Genomic DNA, 26657 nt, shown 5'->3' on the forward strand with positions numbered 1-26657 from the left:
TTTGATTTGGCTCCCAGTTGGTAGGTAGTTATCCTCCTTCACTCATAAACCAGTATTTAAAATGCTGAGGACTCACACTGTCTTCAGTGTCCTTAAGTTTCTGGCTGAATTGAGAGTTTTGTTTAGCTCAAAACTCTCGAGCCTTAGTCTTTGTCTTTTGAATATGGGTAGACTCTTTACCAGTGGAGATCTGTAGCTCTCTGAGAAATAAGCACAGATCCATGCTGCTGCTGCTGCTGCTGCTGCTAAGTCACTTCAGTCGTGTCCGACTCTGTGTGACCCCATAGACGGCAGCCCACTAGGCTCCCCCATCCCTGGGATCCTCCAGGCAAGAACACTGGAATGGGTTGCCATTTCCTTCTCCAATGCATAAAAGTGAAAAGTGAAAGTGAAGTCACTCAGTCATGTCTGACTCTTAGCGACCCCAATGACTGCAGCCTACCAGGCTCCTCCGTCCATGGGATTTTCCAGGCGAGAGTACTGGAGTGGGGTGCCATTGCCTTCTCCCCAGATCCATGCTAGGGAGTCATAAAAAACTCTCATCCCAGCAGAGAAAGACATTCCCATGAAATATTCTTCTCAGCCTTGGTGGCAGGCAGAGCTGGCAGCAAGCAGGGTACCAACTGCTATTGAAGGGAATGATGAGACATGATGGTTGTGACCAGAAGGTAATCTGGGTGAGGCAGTGGGTACCAGGAGAGCTGGGAGGTGGGCTGGCAGCCTGGAGCGCTCAGGCCTAATCCCCTCTACCTTCATGCTGTCACTCTTAGCCCTTTATGTAGCACCAATGTCATGCCACATCAGCTGCACCTGTGCCCGTGTGATGACTTTCAGACTCAGATAAATACCATCAACAGATGTCGGGATGATGGGCATCACGGAACATGCCGGTGATTGATCTGTTTGTTTCCATCCCAGAGCTCTGGGTCTATTAAATAAACACTGGTATTTTGAAGGAAAAGCAGGAGAAATGACGCTGAGGAGTGGCCTTTAAATTTCTTGTTTGCTTTGGATGTTGTTTGCTCTTCAGATTTTTTTTTTTTTTTGGTGGGATGGACTTTATTTATTTATTTATTTTTTTGATAAATAGATCTGGACACAAGCAGCAGGACTTCATTTGCCAGTCTCAGTTCCTCACTGAATATACTCCGCAGCTAGCAAGTTGTCAGTGATGAGCTGATTTCCCTGCTCTTTTGCAAAATTCTGTCCTATGGCCAGATTAGACACGAGAAATAGAGGGGCTTTGTGATATTTCTCAGAGGCCTTCCCCCCTGAATACTCCCAAGGCCAGTCCTCTTATTCCAGGCTGGGAGACAGAATCTGTGTGACACAAAAGACTCTTTTTCTCATTTTGCATGAAGCAAGTTTGGTTGTAAGGGCAATATTCCACCTGTCTGCTGCATGATCCATTGCATTTCTGGACCCTCTGTCCATGGAATCCTCCAGGCAAGAATACTGGAGTAGGTTGCCATTCCCTTCTCCAGGGGATCTTCCTGATCCCAGGGATCGAACCCCAGACTCCTGCACTGCAGTAGATTCTTTACCACCTGAGCCACCTGGGAAGCCCATATTTAATTTTAAAGAGAAATTATTTATAAGAAAAATATTTATAATTAGAATTGTTAAGAAATTCTAGGTCATGAAAAGTGACCCTCCTGCAAACCTTGAAACTAATTTTGTTTTCCAGTTTTTCAAATCCTGGGAAAAATATTCAAAATTTATATTTCTTTTCTTATCTGTTTACCCAAGAGAGTCCTTTACTTAGTATGCTACCATTTCTTTACCTGTAAAATTCAGATGCTATCACTGGGAATTTCGTAAGTGGAATAATGTAAAGCTATTTTGAGTCACTTTGTTCCTTGTACCCTCCTGGGTGGATACTCAACCTTAAAGAATCAGGATATCAGTATTAGGTACCTAAGAGCTTAGAATATTGCATGTTAACTCTGTCTGCATTTAGGGTCCTGAACTGGATAATCCTGGAACAATGTGAAAGAAGTCTGTATATCCTTGTGGAAGCAGCTAGACTCAAAGCGGTAAGGTGATATCTCCCAGTTTACCTTCTTAGCACTCCTATATCAACCTGGAATTAAAAAATAAGATGAGAGGGTGGGATGAATTGAGAAAGCAGCATTGAGATAGATAGATAGATAGATAGATAGATAGATAGATAGATAGATAGATAGATAGATAGATAGATATACACTACCATGTATAAAGCAGATGGCTAGTGGAAGAGGCTGTTTTAGCACAGGAAGCTCAGCTCGGTGCTCTGTGATGACATAGATGGGTCAGATGGGGGTGGAAAGGTGAAAGAGGGTAGCTCAAGATGGAGGGAATACATGTATATATATAGCTGATTTACTTCATTGTATGGCAGAAACTAACACAACATTGGAAAGCAATTATACTCCAATTAAAAACAAATTTTAAAAAATTAAAAATTAGAAGATAGAACATAAGAGTCATTTTGTGAAAAGATTCCTTCCTACTTTCTGTTTTTTGTGGGGTTTTTTTGAGAAATATGTGAAGAAGAGCAACTGACAACATGATATCCTCTTGTACTATTTCTCTATAGTTGTGTTACTCAAAGTGTGGTCTGTGGTCCAGGGCTAGATGGTGAACTATTTGTCAGTAATCGGCAGTGAGAGGAACAGGGACATTAAAAGCAAATATGTCACGACTTCCCTGATGGCCCAGTGGCTAAGACTCTGAGCTCCCAATGTAGGTGGCCTGGGTTTGATCCTGCATCAGGTAAGTAGACCCCACATGCTGCAACTAAGACCCAATGCAACCAAATGAATAATTTTTTTTTTTTAAGAAAAGCAAATATGTCAGTTCTTGAATAGCAATTTGACATTCCACAATTTCCATCCAATAACCTGTGGACTCAGCTTTTGTGAACAGCATACAAACTAGTCTGGGTATTATCAGATTTGGTGGTAAATCACAATGGCTCAAATTGTACTCAGTCATGTGAATAGGATATATCTATCTGTGACAGATGAGAAACCAAAAATGCTAGATAGGTGACTCATAGATAGAACTAACAGGTCCTTTACCACAGACAGTGAGAAGCACAGTATTATTTTAATCACCAAACTCATAAACTACCCACTCATTGTCCATCCTACTAGGTTGAATGAGGGCAGGAACTGTGCCTACCTTCTTCTGTGCTCTGTTTCCAGAACCTAATACTACAATCCCTGGTTTGTTGAATGAATTAATGAGGGATGTTTAGGGTTCCACCTTCCTCTCAGGTTTGGCAGCCATAAGATATCACAGCAACTACATTTCTATGTCAAGTCTAGAAAGGATTACTCAGACCTCTCACTCTCCTTACTTATCCACTCGTTAATGTCAAAATGTGACAGAAGATTCTGGAATACACCTCCAAATGCATAAGTCAGGTCTCTAGATAAATAGGATTTCCTCCATAGAATTCATCTTAACACCACCTTTTCAGGGTCACTGCTGTTCCAAAAGCACAGCGCAACTGATATTTCTTATTATAAGCACTTGCTGTTTGGAAGTCATCAGTGTCTCATAAACATGCCATGGTTCCTAATAAAATTTAGAGAGTAAACAAGGCTAAAGTTTTAGGATTCCTGGCAATATCCAAAAAACCATAGAAGGCATGGCCTTGCTCCCCTAGAGGACGGAGGAAAGACAGACAACACTCACCATCATCAAAAGTATCATAATATTTTGACTTAAAATACATTTTGTTGAAGAAATATATTTTGTAGTAGAAAGTGAAAAGCATTAGGCCAGAATCCATAGCGGCTCCCACTTGAGGGTGCTACAGCCCCTCAGCGGGACATGGAAAGGTATGGATGTTCCCATTATCACTGTATACAGTCCCACCAAGTGGAAATGCCACAAAACCACCATTTTATTATGCTCAAAGATTGTGTGGGTCAACAAGACAGAAGGAGGACAGTTTTGGTGTGTGTTCCACAACATCGAGGATCTCTGCTAGGAAGATTCAAGTAGCTGAAAAGTTCTCAAATATCTGTGGGCTGGAATCACTTGGCGACTTCTTCATTCACGAAATGTTTGGTATCTGGGCCAAAAGGACTCAAAGGCTGGGATTGTTGACCAACCCAACTATATATATATATTATACCGCTTCTCTATAAATTGATTGGGTCTCACCTCATAGCACCCCTTGGGGAAGTCACATGTTGTCTCAAGCCTCCAAGATGAAGATTTCCTGCAAACAAGGGGGAAGCTACATGGCCTTTTAGGACCACACCTCAGAAGTCACACAGTATCACTTTTCCTGTACTATATTGGTCAAATAGCTCAGTTGGTAAAGAGTCTGCCTGCAGTGCAGGAGACCCGGGTTTGATCCCTGTGTTGGGAAGATCCCCTGGAGAAGGAAATGGCAACTCATTCCAGTATCCTTGCCTGGAAATTCCTTGCCAAGAGTGACTAACATACACACACGCATTGGTCAAATTGGGCTCAGGTACATCCAGATTCAAGGGGAGGTAACATATGCCCCACCTCTTGTTAGGAGAGGTGTGAAAAAATGAACAGCCATATCTTAAAACCTTTCCAGTGCAGAAAACTTCTGGAGCCAGGGATGCTAAGGATCGTACAAAGCATCTGAGAACTTTGCATCTCTACAAACTGTCCTTCTGAAGATGCCAGCAGTACCCCTGTCTATAAACACTAGATCCTTGGATTCAGAGAAATCAGAAAGAAGTCATTTAGTCCAAGAATAAGATTATCTATAAAAAAAAAAAAAGTGGTGGGGATGGGTGGGGAAATCAAGGAGTGGGTTTGAAGGACTGAAATTAGACTCCAGATCTCTTTCTTCCAAGGTAGATAGTCCTAAGCATCTTCTTACGACAACATGCTTTCTTCAAGTAAATCTGTGCTAAAATTCCTAGTGTGTAAAATTTAACAACAGATGTTAAAACCGGTAGCAAAAAGCATGATGAGTAATAGGATACTGACATGGTCCCATAGTCTCTGCCCACACATTCACTAATTAATAGAGAAAAAGTATAACCTTGCATTGGAAAACGCTGGTGGATAACACCTTTATCCAATGATCCAAGCAACAAATGGGTATCACTAGACTCCTGATATAAGGCACTAAGAAGGCACAGCATCACTTTTACGACATTCCTGCTCAGATATATTACATAACCTGAATCAAATCACATTTTAGGAACATCCTATAAATAACTGGGCTATGTTTTTCCCAAAAGTGCAAAATCATAAAAGATAGTATCCTTACTCTCAAATAATTCAGATAAAAAGATTATATTCATAGACATACACATAATAGAGGAGAATGAGAAAATAAATGGACACAGCAGTCAGTAAATCTGGAAAGGGGGTTTGCAGAAGTTCCTGTACTACTCTTGTGACTTCTTTATAAGTTTTGTATAATTTTTAAATCATATCAAAATCAAAAGTTACACAATCAGCAACAATAACAAAACATTTAAGGGTGAACTTGTTGATAGTGTGTTCTCCCAGCTACTGCAATGAATTCTGTTTCTTAACTTTCCAAGGAGTCATAGTTTAAACAGACATGCAGCTCTGTCTAGTCTTCAGGGAGTAGATCGAGGCTTTGTGGGGAGATGTCAACCAGAATGTTTCAGGGCACAAATTGGCCTTTTGGTTAGGTTGTAGGAAAGCTGGTATAACAAAGAGACCCAAAATCCAGAAGTTTCAGTAAAAGAGAACTTCATTTCTCTCTCATTCAACAGTCCAGGGAGTTGAAGTAACTCTGCCATCCTCAATCAGAAGCTTCCATTTCTGGGTTCAAGGGAGCAGCTTTGATGGCCACTTCCTAATCAGATGGGAGGGGGAAAGAAGGAGAGAAAAGGACAGAGTTTCATTATAAAACTCAGTTTGGAAGTTTGCCTACATCACTTCTATCATCATCACTTTCTTGATCAAAGTTTAATCATAGGCCACAGCTAGACCATAGGGAAGCTGAGTAATCAGTCTCTGTCTCTGTAGATGTGGACATACTCCCAGCTAAAACTCAGAGTAGGGTAATGTTCTATTATTAAGAAGCAGAGAGTGAGAAGGGATCATGGTAGGTAATTTGATCCCCTGCCCATGGAACAGAGACTGGGGGCTTCTACAGGACAAGGAGAATATCTCAGTCATGTTTCCAACAGGGGTATGAGTTTCAGGAGTAGGTGGGAAATTCACGGATGAAATTGGTCTCCCAAAATAGAGATTGTCCAGTTTGGTGTCCATCTGAGACACTGTTATTTGAGTAGCTGTTAGATTTCCAGACTCAAGATGCTTTATTCTAGAGACAAAGACCAACATTTTTCTAGCCAAAGAGAGCATTGTCTTATCAAATTTATTTTCATTCTGTGGACAAAATAAAATATTTTTATACAAAGTGGACTTCATCCAAGCCCACATTCATATCCACATGCACACACACACACACACACACACACACGTGTACACTTGCAGACATGGTAGATGAAGTCACTCTGGAGTGCTCCCTGAGTCCTCCCTTAGTGACTCCATTGATTGGGAATGTGAGGTTTATTTACACTGTCAACTCTCACTTACATTTTATGGTCACTAAATGGCTGTCATAAAATAACTGGCAAATTATCCAACATTGCTTCTGAAGGGACCATGTCTTGACTTGTCAAATTTATCAGTGGCTGAACTGCTTTACGGGTATCTGAAAAAATAATGTATCCCAGAACAGGCAGGCTAACACATCTGTATTCTAGTTGATTAAAGCTCTGTTTAATTTTTGAGGGTTTTCCCTCAAAGTCGCATTCAAAATGTCACTTTCTCTTCCCTCCTTTCCTCTCACGTCTCCGTCGGACGCAGACATGTACATGGGCAGACTGCAATGTGCTCTGCTTTTTCTTTTCAGCTTCACTGTGCCCCTAGGGAGGCAGAGAGGAAGTTAACAAGGGTGTATGAGGATACCGTCTGATTTATTAGAACAGCCAGTTTGCCATGTTAAGCCAAGTTCTGAAGATATGAGGACCACCAACATTATTAGGCATTTATCTTCATCGCAAAGCCTGAAGACAGGAACACATGTGTATCAGGAAACCACAGATCCTAAAGCTCCCAAAGTGCCACAAAGAGGTTTTGAAATTCACCCCAGTTTCCCCAGAACCTCCCTCCTAACCCTGCCTATGCTGAAGATCTGGAGGAACTGACCCCTCCTTCCTCCTGGTGACTCACCCAAATGCCCAGCTAGGATCTCCTTGGCTCCCATTACAGTCTCTTCAGCCATCCCTTCCATACCTGCCTGGTCACAGCCCCAGACCAAAGACTCTCAGAAAGGCTGCCAACCTTGGCTCATTGGCAAACCTCTCAATACCAAGAGCAGGAGCATTCTCAGACTTTATTGCAACTCCACCGCTTTAACAACCCACAGTCACTTGGCTTTTCAATCCCCCATCTGCAACCAGGGACTGTCACTGAAAGCAATATCCAGGGACTTGCCTGATGGTTCATTGGTTAAGACTTTGCCTTCCAATGCAGGGATGTGGATTCAATTCCTGATCGGGGAGCTAAGATCCCACATGCCTCCTGGCAGAAGCAACAAAACATAAAAAAGGAAACAATATTGTAACAAATACAATAAAGACTTTAAAAATGGCCCCACATCAAAAATGCATAGATAAATAAAAAGAAATAATAAAAAAGAAAATAATATCCATATCTAGAGGGCCTCATCTAAATGTCATAGGTAGCTCAACCTGACGATTACAAGTGTACATTTGAGTATGAGTTCCTGGGTTTGTGTCTTGTCTCTGTTGCTTATAAATCTTGACCCAGGCAAGGGATAACTCTCTCTGCTGCAGTTTCCATACAGTTTCCATCTGTGTCGACCTGATGGATACTACTACCTATATCACAGGATAAAGTTAAGTGAGTTAATACAAATAAGTCACTTAGAAACATGCCTGACATAATGAAGGCTCAATAAACGTTAGCTATTCCCATTACTATTATTGTTACTATCATATAATCTGACAATTAGAAGATCATTAGTGGCCTTGCCAAAGTAATTTCAGTAAACCAATGAAGATGTATAAACCAGTGTGATGGGGAAAGATGAGTGAACGGGCTGGAGAGAAAGTGGAAACATGGGATTTTTGTCAAGAGAAGGAGAAGAGGTATGAGGTGGCAACTAAGAAAGATGGCAGGGTCAATAAAAAATCGATCCATACTTTAACCATAAAATACCTTGGCAGAAAAATTGTTATAAAGCTTTGATAATTCTGATAAATTGGTACAAATTACTGTCAATCTATTAACAAGAGTGAAACAAGCAAAGTACTTAAAAGTTTACCAAGCATTCTGTGTTTATCTCACTTGATTCTTAAGTCTGAGAATACAGAGTCCACCCTTGACCCCACTTTATACAAGAAGATTCAAGTCTCAGGTGAAATACCTTGTCCCAAGCCATATATCCATTCTGGCCACCCTTGTCTCTCATATCTAAATTCTTAATATTTCAGAAATGCTATTTATTATCCCTATTCTCATGTAGCTCAGAGAATCTCTATTAATGAGACCAAGTATATTTTCTTAGCTCAAAATTAGAGAGCTGCTATAAACTGCTGAGAGCCTGCTTGCCCAAGCTTCTCACTCAGGATAAGCCTTATAACAGAATCTTCTGCATTATTCCTTTTTGGTCAACCAGGGGTCAATTGAGCAAGTGTACGTGCTGACACTCAGACACCTGTCCAGAACCCTGAACATCTTCCTCTTCTGCTGATCTCCTTCCTTAACACTGGGCCACCAACATACACACACACAGATACACACACACATGCACATACTCACACACACACACACACACACACACACACATCCCTGAGCCAAGGGTGAAACTCCCTCCTTTAACTCCAAAACACTAACCACAAGGGTGCTCACTCAGGACTGAATTTCCACCACTGGTAAGTTGCTAGTCGCACACATATCTCATCTCTCTTGTATGTTGAGTTGAGGATAGCTCCACCTCTTTGCAGTCCTCAACAGGCCTTGCACCTGCCCTAAGATGTTTTGCTCCCTCCTTCTGGCTCCTCTGCTGGTTTGTATAAAGCCCCAGTGACTTAACAGTGGGTGTTCTCTTTACGTGTGTGTCTTCAGTCGTGTCTGACTCCTTGTGACCCCACGAACTGTAGCCTACCAGGTTCCTCTGTCCATGGGATTTCCCAGGCAAAAATTCTGGATGGGTTGACATTTCCTACTCCAGAGGATCTTCCAGACCCAGGATCAAACTCAGATCTCCTGTATCGGCAGGCAGATTCTTTACCATTAGCTCCACCTGGGAAACCTGTGTTCTTTTTTGGTGTTGCTTTTTCTTGCGACTCCCTGGAGCCTCACTGTCTAAATGGAAGAGGTTCTGTGCTGATAGACAGCACTGACCAAGATAAAGTTGGCCGTGACCGGTGTTTGCAAGGTCACTCTGGGGACCAATCCAGCTGAGCACAGCAGGGGATGCCAGCTGCCCTAGAGGCCCTCCCATCTCCAAACGGGGCCTGACACTCGCTCACCCAGGACTCTGGCTCATCAATCGTTGCACGTCACAGAGCACTTCATGCTCCCTGCTCTTCCTCCATCCATGACAGAGCTGCTATTTCAAAGTTCTCCTTGGATAGTCAAAGCGTTTCAAACATTTTGTTGCGAAGAGGTTTGGCCCTTTATTTTACATTCCTCTAGTCACAAGTAGCAGCTTTTGAACTGCTTTTAAACATAGTGGAGAGCAGGAAGGTTTGTAAAATGCAGAACTTACATTAAACAAATCCTGTAAATGTAATTTCCTTTATTAGGAAAGGGAAAGATGTCACAGAGGTAAGAAGACAGATGTACCAATCACCTATGCTGCTATAACAAAGAATGACAAATGTAGTGGCTTAAAAAAATGCAAACCAGGGACTTCCCTGGTGATCCAGTGGTTAAGAGTTCACCTTCCAATGCAGGGAGTGTGGGTTCAGCCCCTGGTCAGGAAGATCACACATGCCTCATGGCCAAAAAACCAAAATATAAAACAGAGGCAATATTGTAGTAAATTCAGTAAAGACTTTAAAAAGGATCCACATCCAAAAACAACAACAACAACAACAACAAACTTGAAAAGAACCACACAAACTTATTATCTTACAGTTTGGAGGTCAGAAGTCTGAGGCATGTCTCTCAAGGCCAAAATCAAGGTGTAGGCAGGACTGCATTTCTTTATACAGAGAATTCCTTTTTCTTGCCTTTTCTAGCTTCTAGAGGATACTCACAGTTCTTCGCTTATGGTCCTTTCCATACTCAGAGTTGACAATGGCAGGTTGAATCCTTCTGACTGAATTACTCTGAGCTTCTCCAGGTTTACAATTCCTTTCAACTCACTCTCTCCCACTTTTAAGGACACTTCTGGTTGCAACAGGCCCACCAGGATAATCTTCCTATTATTTTTAAGATACAGTGATGAGCAACATTAATTTCATTTGCAACCTTAACTTCCCTTTGTAACCTAATATATTCACAAGTTCTAAGGATTAGGATACAGACATTTATAGGGGAGGGGAAGCATTAGTAAACCCACCACAACAGATATCATTGGCGCTATGCTCAGTTCACAGTTTAGTGATGCTGGTATTGAACTCTGAAATTTGGAAAACAATTTTAGGGTAGTCTGAACCATCCCCACAACCTGCCAGCCTCCCACATCCAAAATGGATCTGCCGAGGTGCTAGCCACACACAGGCTAGTTAAGACTCAGGTCCCCGGGAGGCAAGCAGTGTCCTCTGTGATGCAGGGTTCTAATGACTCATCTTTGTAGAATTCATGGAAGTGCAAGCTCTCTGAGCTGCTCTCCATTAACCAACTGTTTAATAAATCCCCTCCATGTCTTTGGTGAATCATATTGACTGATGACACAGCATGCTGAAGCTCTCAGCTAGTTGGCTAATTTCTGATATATATTAACACTGTCACTTCCAACAATCGAGTGGGATGTGCAGCCACGTCAGCTGTGATTGTGTCCCAACTATTCATGCCTGAATGTAAGCTCTTGTAATGATGTAGTTTAATTAAACGTCACATAAACCAATGGAAGACAAACATGAAAAGAGAGGGTTGGTTTTTTTTTTAATGTATACCAAGTAGAATGCCTTACAAAGACTGGATAAAGATGAGTCATTTCAAAAAAAGAAGAGACAGGCAATTAGATGGTAAAACAACTGTTAGAGAGAGAAAATATAATCACAAAAATCAAGGATTTTGCGGAAAAGCAGAAGTGGAGCCAAAAGTGAGAACTAGCTACAGTCTTATAAGAAGGAGGCGGAAGTGGAATATGGTAAAGACAAGGTGGGAGAAAGCCTTGCTGATAAAAAGGCAGTGTTCAGTGAAGCTGAAGAGTGGGTGAGTTAGGGGAAGCACACTGACTGAAACCGCCCGCCCTGGCCAGGCACCATAGTAACCACTTGCATGAGCTGTTTTACAACAGGAGGTCCTGGTAAGGAACATGGAACTAATAAGCCACCACCTAACAGAAGAGTTTGGGAAAGGTAAAAAGGAGACACCACATGTCCAACCACCTCTCAGAATCCTTCTTGCTGGCATCCATCTTGGCTGAGCAATGTGTATGCCACCAGGAAGGACTCTGTGTCAGAGTGATTGGCCAAAGACAACCTGGAAACTAATCTTATCATCATAAAACCCGAGACTGTGAGTCACGTGGCAGAGTGGTTCTCCTGGGTTCCCTTACCTTACCGGTCTCTGCTCAGGCACCCTTTGCAAGTAAATCTCTTGTTTTGTCAGCTTCTGTGTCTCCTCAGACAATTCATTTCTGAGTGTTAGACAAGAGCCCACTCTTGGGTCCTGGAAGGGGGCCCCTTCCTGCAATAGGTGGGTTAGGTCTGACTAATGTGAACTTCCTATGTCATCGACCTGAAGATGGATTTGAGGATGATTCGAGAAGGGCTGTGCAGATATGAGGATTACTTCTGTAAGGGTGAAGAGGACAGCAGCTTCTCCATCACAATAGTTGCTGTTTCCCCCAAATCCTCCTGCCTTTCTGCCCAGAACTAGTAGGAGTATAGGAAAATCATTCTGTCTGAATAAAATCTGTCAACCTCTGCATGATCCCAGGCTGACAGATCAAGCCATTGAAATAATGCTTCTCTGAAAAACTACTTCCAGCAAGTCCCAGCCCTTTGCTTGGTGACCTTACCCTTTGGAAGACAGTTATTAATTGGGGAAATATTGAAGTGCATCTGATGACAGATCTTCTGACCTCATCCTCTGTCTTGCTCTTGAGCACATCTAAAGAAAAGGATAAATACTTTATTTATTCACCATCTTAAAGCCTCCATGGGCCTTGTGCCTGTACATGCAAATCTGGGTTCTAAATGAATTCAAGACAGTGGAAGGAGACAATCCAGGAGCCCTGGCTTACACATTTCTTCTGCTTTTCCTTTTCTGTGGGTTTTCTACCAGTTAGAACGCAGAGTCTGCTTTCAGTGACACTAGGGTCTATGGCTGCTCTAAAAGGAAGAGTTGAGTCATGGAATGAGTGAGAATCCTGGTCCATGTGTGCAAATACCATGCAAAACATATGGAACCTAGGTTCCTAACCCTTGGTCACCCCTAGCCCTCAAGGTGCAAAGCAATGTAATTGTATGTAGATGGGTCAAGAAGCAGATATTTATGGTAATGACAACCCTATATGTGAGACAGCAAAAGAGACACAGATATAAAGAACACAGTTGTGGACTCTGTGGGAGAAGGCAACGGGGGGGATAATTTGAGAAAACAGCATTGAAACATGTATATTACCATATGTGAAATAGATGGCCAGTACAGGTTCAATGCATGAAACAGGGCACTCAAAGCCAGTGTACTGGGACAACCCAGACGGATGGGATGGGGAGGGAGGTGAGAGGGGGATTTGGGATGGGGGACACATGTATACCTGTGGCTGATTCATGTCAATGTATGGCAAAAACCACCATAGTATTATAACGTAATTAGCCACCAGTTAAAATAAATAATTTTTTTAAAAAAAGAAACAGATATTTAATATAGTTTCAAAAGAAAATAAACCAATAGACAAAACTAAAATAAGATAATTGAAGATTGAAGGGAAAAGGAAGTTGTGTGACAGAAATATATCATACACTAAGCAAATCAACAAATGGTATTTTAAGTTGATAAATCATACCTAAATTATTAATACTATGAGAAGTATTAAAAAATGAAAGAGTTAAAAGAAGGTGTGGGACAGGGAAAGAACTGTTTCTTTCCATTGGATATTCCATTGGATACTTTGCAGAAAGTGAAGAAGAACTAAAGAGCTTCTTGATGAAAGTGAAGGAGGAGAGTAAAAAAGTTGGCTTTAAACTCAACATTCAAAAGAAGTATCAGGTCAGCTTGTGTACACTTCAAACTTACAAGATTATGGCTCAATGATTGCTCAATAAATTTTTTTTTCAAAAAAAAATAAATAAATAAACTCAACATTCAGAAAATTAAGATCATGGCATCCAGTCCCATCACGTCATGGCAAATAGATGGGGAACAATGGAAACAGGGAGAGACTTTAATTTGGGGGGGCTCCAAAATCACTGTAGTTGTTGACTGCAGCCATGAAATTAAAAGATGCTTGCTCCTTGGAAGAAAAGCTATGACCAAACTAGATAGCATATTAAGAAGCAGACACATTACTTTGCCAACAAAGGTTTGTCTAGTCAAAGCTATGGTTTTTCCAATAGTCATGTATGGATGTGAGAGTTGGACTATAAAGAAAGCTGAGCGCCAAAGAATTGATGCTTTTAAACTGTGGTGTTTGTTAGAGGAGACTCTTGAGAGTCCCTTGGACTGCAAGGAGAGCCAACTGGTCAATCCTAAAGGAAACCAGTCCTGAATATTCATTGGAAGGACTGATGCTGAATCTGAAACTTCAATATTTTGTCCATTTGATGAGAAGAATTGACTTACTGGAAAAGACCCTGATGCTGGGAAAGATTGAAGGTGGGAGGAGAAGGGGACGACAGAGGATGAGATGGTTGGATGGCATCACCGACTCGATGGACATAAGTTTGAGTAGGCTCTGAGAGTTGGTAAAGGACAGGGAAGCCTGGCGTGCTGCAGTCCATGGGGTTGCAAAGAGTTGGACACAACTAAGTAACTGAACTGAACTGATTGGATACTCTCTCGTACCATTTGAATATGTATGTAAACACTAAAATGTCTAGAAAAATGTACCATTAAACTTTTTAAAAATGTGTTCATTTAGAGAAGCAGAAAGTGAGAAGAGAATCCATTTACTTTTCAACCTCATGTTTGTATTATTCCCAATGAATCTGAAACTTGACAGTGACTGGTTATATAAAGCGGGATATTATAAAACTATTTAAAATATTGTTGCTGTGGAAGACACATGGCAAGGAAAATTGCTCATAATATATGACCAAACTGTTAAGAAGAGTCTTAATGTTATTCCCACGTGACCAAAATGAACTGACCATATTCAGAGCTTGTTTGATTTGGAGCTTAAAATATATTTTAGATTGCTTGTTCTGTCAGTTATAAAAATTTCAACTTGCTAGCAATAATCAAGCTAAGATAATAAAAGTACAAAAATTACAGCAAAATACTCATGTTGTCTATTCCCTAGAGAACATTCTAATGTAGAGTCTTTGGATTTTTTTCTATGAATTTAGAAATTTTTACTTTGTACATATATACCTATAGACACATACACATATATGATTTCATTAAACAAAATGGGATAACTCCTACTGTCCTACTAAAGTAATACAGAAGGTTAAAAAATAAGTGTATCATTAATGAATAGCCCCCTGTTAAATTAGTAATATGTTTGTTCTTTCACAAATAAATTTTCCCAGGAAAAAAAATGTGTATCATTCTTACACAAGGGCCTCGTTAGTTTTTTTCTGTATCCTTCTATATAGTATAGTATGAACTGCTACAACAAGGATAGCATTTAAAATATTATCAAAATTATAAAGACTTTGAATTTAAAATGAGTTCAAAGACAATTAGCTTAAAAAGCCCAAAAGGCTTTATTGAGTTAACAGTACATTTAAAAAATGAAATTAATTTTAAAGCATTGATTTTTTCTAAAAGAGGGAGACATTTAAATTGTTTTTTAATTCAGTGTTTCAACTCAAGAAATTGAAATTAACTCAATTTAGGTTTTCTATAGCATTTGCAAATAGGTCTTGGTATTCATATGGTCTAAATATCACTGCATGCCAACTTCTGGTAATTTGCCGTTTCCCAGAAAGCTGGATTCAGCAGTCAGCATGCTTGCACTGAACAACACTGCTTGGAAAATGGGGCTGGGAGAAACACCATTTAGTTCTAGAGTCTGTCAGAGAATCATTAAATGTGATGGTTCTATGCATGCAGCCTATGAAACAATGGCATTGAAGTTTTAGGCTAACCCTTGTGCTACAGAAATCTAGTTTGGAAAAGCTTAATTCACTAATTATTGTCATTCTCTGGAAAGTTCCCCCCCTGACCTTCATATCTGCTATCTTTTTCTTATTGCTTCCTCTTCGAGCCATACTACATGTCCATAATCCCTGTGACGAAGGCAAATGGAAAGACTGCTTTCACTGAAAACTGGAATTAGACGGCACTTCTTGAGTCCAGTGCCCTCTTTATCACACCAACACATCATGGTCTTGTATGACAAGAGGAAGGGCCAGACGCCTAAATGAGGCCACAGAGTGGGGAACTCAGGCTTCAGATTGGGTAGTATGATTCATGGAAGAATTTATTAACGCTCCCTTATATGTAAGGTAATGAACTGGGAGCATATCCATCAGCAAATCAGATTTTTGTGTTCTAACCCTAGGGGCCCTCTAGGAAATAATTAGATGAGCTTGGGTAAATGATCTAACCCTAATGTGACCCAGTTTCCTAAAGTAAAATGGGGACGATAAATAATACCTCTGTAAATTAGCTTTTAAGCACTTTCTTGACCCAATTTTGAGCACCTGACTAGAGGCCAGCCAGTTCCCCTTCTTGAGTAGCCAAGTAAGTCTACACTGCCAGCTACCTCCCTTATCAAATCCTCATACTTCAGGCCTCTATAAACCCATCTTAATCATCCTAGGGCCAAGTAACAGAATTCTTGACAGCCCTTATGGCGCAGAGTCTACTAAGATTATCCAAGTTAGCCAATTCTGCATCTGTTGGCCCTGCCTTGCTCTTTCCTTCCTGTGGAAACCCCAATGAAGGTGCTTACCCACAGTGTTCCCTTTGCTTCATTATCAACCCTGATGCTTCCCCTAGTGGCCCGGCATGGCATGCTGCATTTTCCCCGGGGAACTGTGGGAACAACAAAACTGTATCTTTCTGTTCTCTTTCTCTTGATCTGTGTTTGGCCTCACAAGATCTATCAAGGTTAAAATGACCTGCCCTGCACCACTCACAGATTGATTTGGAGACATATTAAGACAATGGATATGAAAGCCCTTCGAACGGTTTGGAGGCATTACAGACATGTGATGTGGTCAGAAGCACCCTGTTCAGTACTGGAGAGAAGCAAAAATAGCAGACGACAGACACATTGCGGTACCCATCACTGCATGTGGGCTCACTCAGTCATGTCCAGCTCTTTGTGGCCCCATGGACTGTAGCCTGTCAGGATGATAGTCTACAATAATATATTTGCAATACATACATCTGAAAAATGACTTGCATGTAGAATGTATACTGTAACTCCTACAACTCAATGACATGAAGACACAACCCTGGAGGGGGTCAAGGAAACCCACTCCAGTATTCTTGCTTGGAGAATCCCTTGGACAGAGGAGCCTGGTGGACTACAGACCATGAGGACTCAGTCGGACATGGCTGAAGCAACTTAGCTCACAGGAAATGTGAAAGTGAAAGCTAGTCACCCAGTCGTGTCCGACTCACTGTGAGCCTATGGACTACAGCCCGCCAGGCTCCTCTGTCCATGGAATTATCCAGGCAAGAATACTGGAGTGGATTGCCACTCCCTTCTCCAGGGGCTCTTCCTGACCCAGGGATCAAACTTGGGTCTCCTGCATCGCAGGCAGTGTTTTTTACCATCTGAGCCACCAGGGAAGCCTTAGCACACATGCTAAGACACAGTCCAGTTTTCCAAATGGATAGAATATTTAAAATGAAACATCAAAAAAGTTATATAAGCTCCTGAAAATATGCTTCAATAAATATCATCAGGAAATGCAAATAAAAATGATTGCACGCACTGGGATGGCCAATATTTTAAAAAACTGGCAATACTAAAAGTTGGTCAGATTAGTGAGAAACTGGAGCTCCACACAGGAGTGTATGAGAGATGCTGGTAAGAATATGCCCTTTGGCAAATAGCTGATAAGTTTCCTATAAGTTAGACATACCTTTATCATATTAACCAGCAATCCTATTTTGAAATATTTACTCCAGAGAAATAAAAGCACCTATTACAAAAATATATATTCAAAATATTCATAATAGCCCCAGAAGAAAATCCACCTCAATATCTACCAACAGGAGAATAGATAAATTGTGTTTGTGTGTATACAATATATACCACCCTCCTATAAAAAGAACCATGTATGATGGACACATGCATCAAAAAAGGTGTGTCTTGATGGATGGATAAAGAAGATATTTTATATATATATATCTTATATATATATATATTAGATAGATAGATAGGAATGTTACTCAGCCATAAAAAGAATAGAATGCTGCCAATTATAGCAATATAGAAGGACCTAGAGAATATTCTGCTTAATGAAATAAATCAGACAGGGACAGACAAATACTGTATGCTATCACTTATATGTGGAATCTAAAAAAAATACAAATACAAATGAATATGTAAAACAGAAGCAGGCAAAGATATAGACAACAAACCTGTGATTACCAAAGGGGCGAGAGAAAGGGGGAGAGATAAATTAGGATTATGGAATTAAAAGATATAATACAAACTACCATGTATATAATAGATAAGCAACAAGAGTTTACTGTATAGCATGGGGAATTATAGCCATTTTCTTGTAATAACTTATAATGGCATAAAACATGCAAAAATATTGAATCACTATGCTGTACATCTGAAACTAATATAATATTGAAAATCAACTATACTTCAATTTTTAAAAGGTAGAGTCTCAAAAATATTATTCTGAGAAGAAAAAAAAGGAGCACAAAGAGTATATTATGATTCCATTATATAAATTTCTTAACATGCAAATCTACTGTACAGTCACATAAAGAAGATGACTTGTCATGAGCTAAATATGCAATTATAGGGATGGACTATATACAGATTGGAAGGAACTTTCCAGAATGATGGAAATTTCTATCTTTGTTCCAGATTGGGAAAGGAGTATGTAAAAGCTGTATATTGTTACCCTGTTTATGTAACTTATATGCAGAGCACATCATGTGAAATGCTGGGTTGGATGAAGCACAAGCTGGAATCAAGATTGCCTGAAGAAATATCAATAACCTCAGATATGCAGATAACACCACCCTTATGGCTGAAACCAAGAAGAACTAAAGAGCTTCTTGAAGAAGGTGAAAGAAGAGCGTGAAAAAGCTGGCTTAAAACTCAACATTCAAAAACGAAGATCATGTCATCTAGTCCCAATGCTTCATGGCAAATAGATGGGGAAACAATGAAAACAGTGAGAGACATTATTTCGGGGGGCTCCAAAATCACTGCAGATGGTGACTGCAGCCATAAAGTGAAAAGACACTTGCTCCTTGGAAGAAAAGCTATGACAAACCTAGACAGCACATAAAAGGCAGAGACATTACTTTGCTGACAAAGGTATGTATAGTCCAGACTATGGTTTTTCCATTAGTCATGTATGGATGTGAGAGTTGGACCATGAAGAAGGCTGAGCACCGAAGAACTGATGCTTTTGAACTGTGGTGTTGGATAAAATTCTTGAGTCCCTTGGACTGCATGGAGGTCCAACCAGTCAATCTTAAAGGAAATCAGTCCTGAATATTCATTGGAAGGACTGATGCTGAAGCTGAAACTCCAACACTTTGGACACCTGATGTGAAGAACTGACTCATTGGAAAAGACCCTGATGCTGGGAAAGACTGAAGGCAAGAGGAGATGGGGACAGCAGAGGATGAGATGGTTGGATGGCATCACCGACTCGATGGACATGAGCTTGAGCAAGCTCTAAGAGCTGGTGATGGACAGGGAAGCCTGGTGTGCTACAGTCCATGGGGTTGCAGAGAGTTAGACACAACTGAGCAACTGAACAACAACAACTGTTTTTGTGGTTACATGGGTATGCATATTAACCCAAACTCAATGAATTGTACAGTTATAATGGGTTCATTTAAATGTATGTCAACTACATATCAATAAAGTTTATTTAATTTTTTAGGAAGGTAAATCAGTGAAAGGTCTAGAAGGTTTGACAATACAAAAACAAACAGGACCTGAAACGCATTTTAAATTTCTATTTCATGGTAGAAATACAGAGATAAAAGGATTCTAATCATGTTCAGATGCGTGTATCCATCTCTGAGTACTGTGTGTATAGAACCAAGTTAGTATGTGTGCCCTAGCCATCCCTTTAAAAGAATCATCTGAAATCGAAATATCAAAGACATCTATGAAACAAAAGCTTGAGCATATTCTTTTACCTAATCAACACAGACTTTCTGGAAGCAACAAAGAACTTGAAGAAGTTTTTTCACTGGCACCACCCAACCCCTTCAATAAAAAACAAACAGAAGAAATCAAAAGATGAGAATAGAGAGGCTTGTGTTTGAGACCCAGCTTTTCTACTTACCAGCATTGTGATTTTGGCAAGGTACTTAACCTTTTTCAGACTTGCTTTCCTTATCTGTTAAATGAGGACAGAAAATATAACTCACAAATTCTTTGTAAATATTAATAGAATACCATATGGAAAATGCTTAGCAAGGCTTGAAATATAATATACTTTCAGTAAATAATGGCTAGGGAAAAAAAGGTAGCTCTTGTTACATGAAGTTTTTGTCATGTATTCCTTTTTATTTTTTATCAGCATGTGTTCCCCAGAATTCCTGGGGCTTCAATAGCCTTTAAGGCACCAAAATTTCCACAGTTAGAATATATTCAAATTCCTTAGGAATAAGATAATATGTAAATGTTTTATATATTGTGTTATCATTTTTCTCTTGTTTGTTTCTTCTATAGGAAAATTTATGGAAATGCAAAAGGAATGTACAGATGACTAATTTCAGAAACCTAGGGAAATCAGAGGGGACAAATATGGCAGTTAAAATGTAGTCTGAATTTATTCTGCAAAGCATGGAAGGAAATGATGTCATCACTTGGAGTGTGGGAAAGTAGGAAATTCTTATCTGATGTGTGGATGAGGAGACATCTCAAAGTCATAAATGTCATGGCTGACTATCCTCAATGTTTAAATCTTACCCATCTTTCAGGCTTATTCAACTATTTATTTACAATTTCTAAATTTATTGAAATCTGTTCAACTGTTTTCAGGCAACAAACAGATGGAGTTTAGGATTGGTGAATTCAAATCATCAGGCTCACAAACAGAGAGAATGGACTCAGTCTAAGAACAGACTGCATTGTTGAAGATAAAATGAAAAGGTAACCTTTACACACCAGCATTTAACTGCTGGGAAGTTCCAAACACTGATGAAAACAGTTGGCTGTCCATCTGGAAGAGATACTTAAAATTAAGTTAAACACAGAGTGCTGTTTTAAGGTAACAATTGCTTCCTATAGATTCCCATTCTACTAAAGCCTCAAAGTCACAAAATATAACCTTGGAATCTGTTAAAGTATAAAACAAGGCATATTAAAATGTTTTTGAGCAAAAGTTGGTTTCAGTCAAGTAATGCCAAACCAGAAGTTCTCCAGCTAAAGCATAGATTTTTATGAAGTAAAGGCGGAAGCAAAGTAGAGAAATCATTGATTGGCTTGAGTTTAAATTCTAGTTGGATGTTTGCAATTGGTTGCCCTTCGGGTTCACTTTTGCAACCTTGAAGTCATGCTGACCTAAGGTTAGATTTGGGTTTGCTTACATACGTCACCATGACTTTAGAGCAATATTGGTCTAATGATCTCCTTGTTTAATTAACTTAAATGTTAGAAAGCATCACCAACTCAATGGACATGAATCTGTGCTCACTCCAGGAGATAGTAAAGGACAGGGGAGCCTGATGTGCTGCAGTGCTTGGGATTGAGAAGAGTTGGACACAACTTAGCAACTGAACAACAACAACAAAAATCTCAACAATCTCCATGCTGGGATATCTTCTGGAACTCTAAAAGTTACCATTGAATTACTCTAGTTTTTATATTTATTTATTTGGCTGTGCCAGGTCTTTGCATTTTCATTGTGATGGGTAGGATAGGTAAAGGAATCTATAGTTGCAGCAATATAGGATCCAGTTCCCTAATGAGGGAACCAACCCGGGCCCCTTGCACTGGGAGTGCAGAGTCCAAGCCACTGGATCACCAGGGAAGTCCCTGAATCACTTTAAAATTGAGAAAGGATGAAGGTAGTAACTAATGTCAGTAATTGATGATGAATTCAAACTCTGAAAATGCCAGATGTTAGGTTATAAGATATACATGATTGCATTTAACAAGTTTTTCTATTCACACAGTGATTCAAGGATTTTAATAAAGTGCTATTTTAATCAATAGCAAAATGCCTGACCAAAGCTATTAGCCTCAGCATTAGAAGGCTAAAAGGTAATGCTGTCCCAACTCTATCATAGCTACTGAGATAGTATGGCAGCAATTAGCCTGGAAATATGGTTAAATTACTTAAGTGTTACCCAGAATAAATAGGGAGCCGATACATCACTTTTCAGAATTAAAATCACAGTGGACCCACACAGCTCTACAGCTGGTTGGTAAGGTCCTTGGGGAATCTCGTCCTGCCCCCAGCTATGCAAGTCCATAATCCTGGCCACAGGCTTAGAGGGCACTGGAGCAGCATCGCAGCAGTCTACTCTCTTGCCTGACTACAAGGATCCCCTGTGTATTCATTAGCTGCTACTAACTTTATGAAAGGAGAGACAGACACAGACTCACCAAGATGTCTATGGACTCCTCCACAGGTCACAGCCTCCCTTGCCATTGGATAAAGGCCATGAAACGGGTTCTGAACAATGGAAAAGAGCAGAAGTGATAAACCTTTTGGTGGTCTTACTATTAAAAACATCTCATCATGGGATCCAGCCCTTTCTTCCCCTACTATGGCAATGCGAGAAGTCACAGAAGCCCCCCAGGACTCAGAACTCACTGTGTGGAATACAGACACAGGAGGAAAGCCCAAAACACAATAGGCCTTGCCTCAGAATGATATGAACATCCTCTTTTCTGCTACTGTTATGAAGCCAGTGGGATTGCTGGGTTTCTTTGTTATTGCATCATAGCCAACAATATGCTGACTAATATAAAATGACAAAAAGAATCTTTCTGTTTTGACTATAACACAGAAGAAAATACCTTTGATTCGTCTTATGCCTCATAGGTCCCTGGGAGATTTCTGTTACAAAAGATAGCTTTGTTTGATAATAAACCAGTAAGAAGGCTTAGATGTATAAAACAGTAATTTCAGCCACTTTCCAAAATTAAGAATCATATAACCTTCCATTTGTACAGCAATAGTAAATTTTTTCATAATGCTTTCATGCATACATCTTCACAACAGCCCTAGAACTTTTTTAAGTGTATAAAATCACAACTTTACAATTGAACAAAGTGAGTAATAGCAGGATTTTCAGTAAGATGTCCAGGAACTCAGTTAGTGAGAGCACAGACGAGATAGGCTGCCACCTTTGGTCCTTCTGTAATCAAGAAATGCTCCAAGCTTTCAGCCTTGTCGCAGATTTTTACAAGCTCTTCTTTTAATAACCGTTCTCCATTGTGTTCCTGACTTATTACCTCCCTGGCTCCCAGCACTCTTATTTATATGCAGACTCATTCCAGCTGAACATCTCAGTGTTTATGTTGTGTTTACTGTGTTGTTTCCTAACTAGAGTCCATTATCTGCTGAAACAAGAAGGATGTTCACAAATAAAACACAGCTTGCCTATGGCTGCCAGACCAGCCAAGCCCATCACAGGGGGCAAGGATGTATCTTTCCTGATGGGGAGAAACCTGCTGTTTTCATATGAGCTTCCCCTTGGGCGGTTCCAACGAGAGGAGAAGGACTAGAGAGCTGAACCAAACCAAGTGCCATTTCAAAATCTCACTTCCAGGCAAGCTTTGCCCTCTGACCGGGAACCAGGGTGCAGGGTAGACGGGCCACAGTCAGAGCTGCTGATGGACTGGAGGTCAGATAGGTGGCATCTGTAGTCAAATGGACTTAGAAGAAAGAAAGGCTATAGGAAGGTAGCTGGGAAATACTTGACCTAAATAGACTACTTGGAGTAGTGAACATAGCTCAAAGCCAGCTTCAAAAGCTGTTTCTATGCCTCTTGTCTGGATCACCCATCTGGCCTGTATACAGAACTAATAATTAGAGGTACCTAGCTTAGGTGGTGTCGGGAGGCCTGCAGGGAGGGGCTGAGCACTCTTACCGAGTGCCACAGGCCCCTCACTCCTCCCTTCTGCCTAGTACTAATGGCCATTATGGCAGGTGGTAAAATGTAGACTAATGTAGGTGCAATGTACTGCCTGCTGGCTTTGAAGTCAGACCATTATATTTTCAAAATCTGGCTCAGCCCTTAAGAGCTGAGTGACTTTGGTCAAGTGATTTCACCTGTCTGTGACTTGGTTTTCTGATACATAAAATAGGAAGAAAGAATAGCTACCTTTGTTAAGTTGTAAAGATTGGGAATTACATATATATATATATATATATATATATATATATATATATACAAACATTCATCTACACATATAATGTTTGGTGTGGCATAAGCCCTGGCATATGATCACCCCTCAGTAAATGGTAGCTTTTGTGTTGCTTTCATAACTGTGATTATTAAATGCAAAACTGCTTATTTGTGCTCTTGCTCTGATCTACCTCTCACCACCTCTACGAAAACCATCTGTGTCATATCAACCCCTAAAAGCAAACAAGCCCCTTTTGTATGAAAGAGAAAGCTGGCACAATGCCCAACACTTAGTACATACTCAATATACACTTCTTGAATTGAACTGAATTGTGTCCCAGATTTTAAATCCATAGGCAGGTTCCTTGGTTTGCTTTATTGGCTTCAATATTCCTTGAAAAATGAAGCTTGGCTTATTCCTGCCTGGAGCCTCTGAGTGTTTTGGCTGAAGTCAAGAAATATGTATGACTTTTTGTGTATGAAGAGCTTTATATCTGATCATGTGCTTTCACATAATTACATTAATACTCTGGTGCAATTAAATGAAAAAGAACAAAACTGATGGATCACATTTCTATCTGTATACCATCTATTTTGGACTGGTCTTCTAAAAATAAAGTAGAAGAGACCTACAAATAGGCTTTAGAATTATGGCTAGGGATGAGAGTTTAATATTGCAGAATATTAGTGTCATGGCTTCTAAGGCTGTGGCAGGGACTTAAGATTAGAAGGGAATATAGAGGTCATCTAGTCCTACCCCCACACCAGGCTACGTCTGCCAGCTCATATCTTGGAAACTGCGAACAGCACTGGCTCCACAGGCCCTGGCACCAACCCCAGTTCACACTGCCAGGCCCTGGGGCACCAGATGCCCACAGCTAAGAAGGGGCTAATAGGCCTGTGAGGATTGTGCTGACCACTGTATATCAAAGATTCTTGACTAGTGGTCTCCATCTTATGAAATTAAACAGGAATATGCAAGGTTTATTGAACCGAATATGCTTTGAAGGCGTAGAGCTCCAGAGTGTCAGTGTGTTCATGGGGGCACATATGCACATTTCAAGATCTAGATGTAGTTAATACTCAAGATGAGGACACACAGTGGGCACAAAGGACAGTGTGGTTCACACACAACCTTTTACTCCTGGAAGTCACGTATTACTTCTTAAAGAACATCTGATTTGCTTATTAACTGAGATTTCACTTAGTGCACACTTCCTTCATAAAACTGTATCAGGGTTTTCATTTGTAGTGCTTCCTTTATATCCCTGGGAGACAGGAGTGGAGGTGGAGTCTCAACCTGCAAATTTAGGTAAAGACCAGCCCATTCGTGCTATTTTTCCATTCTTCTATATTCCATATATATGCATTGACATACATCTTTTTCCTCTTTGACTTTCTTTACTCTGTAAAACAGGCAGGAGTAGAGACACAGATATGGGGAATGGACTTGTGGACACAGCAGGGGAAAGAAAGGATGGGAAGAAATGAGACGGTAGCGCTGACATATAGACACTATCACGTGCAAAACAGATAGCTAGTGGAAAGCTGCTCTGTAGCAAAGGGTGCTCAGCCTGGAGGGGTGGAATGGGGGAGGGGTCGGAAGGAGCTCAAAAGGTCAGGCGTGTGTGTGTGTGTGTGTGTGTGTGTGTGTGTGTGTATACATACACACACTTATAGCTGATTCACATCGTTGTATGGCAGAAACCAACACAACATTGTAAAGCAATTATCATCCAATTAAAAAAAGATGAAAGTGAAATTGGCTCATTCTTGTCCAACTCTTGGTGACTCCATGGACTATACAGTCCATGGAATTCTCCAGGCCAGAATACTGGAGTGGGTAGCCTTTCCCTTCTCCAGGGGATCTTCCCAACCCAGAAATCGAACCCAAGTCTCCCGCATTGCAGGCGGATTTTTTACCATCTGAGCCACAGACAATACCAAAAAGATTCAGTCCAAGCAGTACCCAGATGAGCTCATGAACCCCCTTCCTGTCCCTGCAAGGGCTAAGGTTCTACTGAGCTAGGCTTGGGTGGAGTTGGCTGGTCCCTTATCTGCATGCCCAAAGATCTAGTTGCATTTTAAATCACTGCTGTGTCCTTGGGTTACATTTTGATGGCTGCCAAGTAGTTAAGTTCAGAATTATCCCTTGGAACAGTAAACAGTTTACTTTTCAAATAGCATCATTTTTGAAGCTTTTATTCCTCACCATCACTGTGTTAAGAAAGCTGTCAAGTTTTGGAATTTCATGGAGAAATGTGAAGTGGCCTTTGTAAGTGCCAGATGAACCCTCTGAGGCCTGACATTCTCAATGTGATCGCTCTATTTACATATATATTGTCCTTCCTAGGAAATGCTGGAGGTTTGGATTTGGGATTACTGTATCTACAGTTCTGGCTGCCATAGGGGCCTCGTCTTTCTTATTTCATGTATGCATGCATGCATTCACTCAATCATTTATTTATTCACTCAAAAAAAATTTATCATTTCATCTTGGATATCTGGGGAGGTCTGGGCTCTTGCTCTGCCTTTAAGGAGGGTGACAGGAGTCAGGAATCATGCCCCTAGGTAGAGAACCCAAACACTCAGATTGATAAGAACATCAATCCTTAGCAATGTTTATCTTGCCCAAATAATTTTCAGTCAAATAAAGAAATTGTATTGCTGTTCCCCTATGGTTTGTTTGACTTCAACTATGAGTATCTGAGATCCTTCTAGAGGCCTTCTTAAGGAAACCAACTTGTATTTATCCTTTCATTAGACTAGTTTTCCCTTTGCTTCCCCTCTCCTTGACTTGAGTTTTCTGGAATTGGCTCATTAAGTCTTGCTGAGAA

General features: G+C 40.5%; 1 long non-coding RNA gene across 8 annotated transcripts in view; it reads right to left on the bottom strand.

Moving 5' to 3' along the window:
- Window positions 1-3686: 3686 nt before the first annotated feature.
- LOC138436702 (uncharacterized) overlaps window positions 3687-26657 on the bottom strand; it is a 480161-nt gene continuing 457190 nt past the window's right edge. For all 8 annotated transcript variants that reach the window (XR_011255537.1, XR_011255535.1, XR_011255534.1 and 5 more), the window contains 7 exons: window positions 22070-22139; window positions 19800-19853; window positions 12197-12288; window positions 10263-10427; window positions 7468-7554; window positions 6565-6896; window positions 3687-5815 (listed from right to left, as the gene is read on the bottom strand). This is a non-coding gene — a long non-coding RNA (uncharacterized lncRNA). The remainder of the gene's footprint in view (window positions 5816-6564; window positions 6897-7467; window positions 7555-10262; window positions 10428-12196; window positions 12289-19799; window positions 19854-22069; window positions 22140-26657) is intronic.

This window comes from Ovis canadensis, chromosome 3, assembly GCF_042477335.2.
Source record: "Ovis canadensis isolate MfBH-ARS-UI-01 breed Bighorn chromosome 3, ARS-UI_OviCan_v2, whole genome shotgun sequence".
Taxonomy (NCBI): Eukaryota; Metazoa; Chordata; class Mammalia; order Artiodactyla; family Bovidae; genus Ovis; species Ovis canadensis.